The sequence below is a fragment of the Elephantulus edwardii genome, unplaced genomic scaffold (assembly GCF_000299155.1).
Source record: "Elephantulus edwardii isolate Elephantulus edwardi_28Jun2011 unplaced genomic scaffold, EleEdw1.0 scaffold00028, whole genome shotgun sequence".
Lineage (NCBI taxonomy): Eukaryota > Metazoa > Chordata > Mammalia > Macroscelidea > Macroscelididae > Elephantulus > Elephantulus edwardii.
This window is the reverse complement of record NW_006399778.1, coordinates 10,725,892-10,729,011: the sequence shown is the minus strand read 5'-3', so window position 1 is coordinate 10,729,011 and position 3,120 is coordinate 10,725,892. Positions and strand designations below refer to the sequence as shown.

The window sequence follows — 3,120 nt, the reverse complement described above, 5'->3', positions numbered from 1 at the left end:
CTCCAGAGTAATATATCATATGGTCATCCGACTCAAAATGCCCCATGCCAGTCCATCTCATCTTACCAATGCCTAGTATGTCAATATTTATGCATTCCATTTCTTCCTTAAAAATATCTAATTTTCCTACATTCATGGTTCTCACATTCCCTGTCCCAATCACCAGTGTCTGCTTACAACTGTTCCTCTCCCTTTTATTTCCATACTTGAAAACTCAACCTCCTTTGCCTTTTCTGTTCTCTAAATGTGTTCTGTTGTACATAGGGTTTCGGTACCTGTAAGTAGCCATAGTCCCTTATAAACATTAAATCCTATCTATTGCTCTTCATCTTCCAGTAGTTTTCTACCACATTCAGATTAAAAACTTGCCCATCAACAAATGAATGGATAGAAAAGTTTTGGAATACAAAATGAGTGACCCTGGAAGACATTATGCTAAGTGAAATATCTCAGTCACAAAAGGACAAATACTGCATAGTGCCACTGTTGTAACGTGGGACTGACATTGCAGTCAGGAAGAAACTAAGAACGGTTAACTATATACTGCATTGAAACAGATGAGGGATTGAACTGTTTGGGAGAAATAGATGATTATGTATTATTTTCATGACAAGAATCCAGAATGAAAGCTGTATAGTGGCGTGTACTGGGAGGGGGGATTGTATAACAATGAAAGAATGTTTTTTACTTTTCAAAGAGAAAATCGAACTGGGGGAGTGGAGTGGGCAGGGAGGAAAGTGTGCAAAGATGAATGAATAAAAATTTAAAAAATTGTAAAAAAATTTAACATCTTTACTTGAGCCATCAGTGTGGCCACAGTGGGGCTCTTTATAGTGAAACAATATATAATGCTTTATATTTTAAAAGGTTTTTAATAACAAAGGAAAAGTTATTGTTGATATACAGTGACAAATAGGGATAAAATAAACAGCTATTTTAATAACACTCAAATACTACAAACAATACTGGTTGCTAGAATTACTAAAAATTTTCATTTTCTTCTTTTGCTAACCTTTGGTTCTGAAAATAATAATCCAATGGTAAATGTCTGTTTTTATAATAATATTCTTTTAAGGTTATTCTTGGCCCCCCCCAAAAAATTATTCTTGACCAAAAGAACCCATTCTATGTTCAGAACTTAAAAAGTATGTCCAAAAGGAAGGTATTTGAAAACTCATTGCCTTCAAGTCAAAACTGACTCTGAGCTGACACTACAAGTTTTTAAAAACTACAAAAATCACAGAAAGCAACTGTCTATCTTCCATCCACAGAGGAAACATTGTGTTGTCATTCAGTGTTCAGATTATCTTTTATCTGAACCACCTCAGAGCTCCCTAAAAGGAAGGTAGTACCAGGGGGAAAAGACTTTCATTCTTCAACATGCAAAGTTCCCAATTACTGGAATGAGAAATAATTTATTACCCAAACAGGGTAAATTTTCGTAATGGAAAAAAAGGTGCAAAAGTAACTGACAATGTTTAAATTCTCTATCATAAAGTGGAAACAGACTTGTCTCAGAACTCTAAACGATCGTTCTACTTATTACCTGCAAGATACAGTTCTAACTCTTTAGTCACCTTCTTGCATCCAAGGCCACACATATACTCTTTATACTTCCCACAATCTCTAACTATGTTCATTCCAATTAAAGGCCTTCGAGTCTTTCTTTCCCATAAAGCACTATATTCTCTAATCCAAGGTTCTTAATCTCTAGTTGCCTAATAGATGGCTTGATTGGCAGCTGTAAAACAAATTTATATGTAACAAGTTAGTATGTGTTCTATTTTAAGATGCAAACACGTGACAGCTCCTAATTCAGCAGTGTTTATTAGAGCACTTTATATTACAAATACTTATTTGCTCATCTCCCTCAGTAGACTATTTTTTTAAGCATGCTATCTATGACCTTGGGGATAAAATGGAGGTTGAAATAACTTTAATATTAAAAAGATATATTTGCTTCTCAACATGTTGACAACCAATAGTTGTTTATAATTTCTTCACACTCATCATCTAACTTCAATTTTCCTTATCAATTTGAATTCCTAATTTAATATAAAAAACTAAATTTACTCTTTTTTTTAGTTATTTAAGACCTTTATTAACAGGCGCTTGCAGTTTTTAAATTTACTCTTAGTAAAGCCAATATTCTCTTTTCTAAACTCTCTGCATTTTTTTATGAGCACTGTAATCAATGAGAACTAAGTTTTAAAATATTAAGGAAAAAATAAATACCAAAAAAACTCCCAAAACCCCTCAATGTCTGAAAGAAATACAAGGCAGGAAACTTATGGAAAAAGACAAGTGTGCAGTCTAATCTATCTACACGTTTGTTTTAACTTCAATTTCTTAGACTTAGAGACTGGATTAAAGGTTTATTCATCAGATGATATTATAGTCATACAAATTTATGTTTGAGATTTATTAAAAGTTTCCTCAAAAATCTGTCATGTGTTGATGAAGCATTATGTATAAGAGTTCACGTACAAAAGCAAACACATTGGTCAGTGGCAACCTTGAGATACTCACCGTGCTATATACGGCCGAGACTGTAGGAGTGAAGATCCGATCCTCCAGAGGCTGCTGAACAGGTCCTCTCGGAATTCTAGAAAAGCGAGTTAAGGACAAAAGAACGGGGAAAAAAAAAAAAGGATTTCTTTACCAGAAAGGGGAAAAGAACATCATCATCATAAAAGTCTGTCAAAGTCCTAAGTATTTTCACTCAAATACTGGAATCATAGAGATTATTTATACAGACCCTAGAAAGTAAAAGTTTCCTGGTGTGATTAATTAACCTCTCCAAAACTGATTCCCATTAGAAATCTTTCATGTATATACAAAATAAAGTTATACAAGTCTCCATAGTGTGGGCCCATAGTGAGAATATATCATCTTTACATTATTAGCAAAAACAACTAGGGCCTTAAAAGAAAGACACTGAGAAGGATCAACCTAATTCACCAACTTGAAATTGCTGACAAAGATCCAGTTTGTTCTGCTAACTACACAGCAACAGCGAAGACAATTGTCCCCTTGTTTTCTATTTCCGTTGCTAATTTGTTCTCATATTCATCTACCATCTATTTTTTTAAAAAAAAGTCTCTCCAGAATTATCCATTT

At 33.8% G+C, this 3,120-nt stretch overlaps 1 protein-coding gene across 1 annotated transcript in view; it reads right to left on the bottom strand.

The window, feature by feature from the left end:
• EIF4G3 (eukaryotic translation initiation factor 4 gamma, 3) overlaps positions 1–2,598 on the bottom strand; it is a 427,927-nt gene extending 425,329 nt beyond the window's left edge. The window contains exon 1 of the mRNA XM_006883565.1: positions 2,530–2,598. The gene's annotated coding sequence lies outside the window, so the exon portion shown is untranslated. The remainder of the gene's footprint in view (positions 1–2,529) is intronic.
• Between the last annotated feature and the right edge of the window lie 522 nt (positions 2,599–3,120).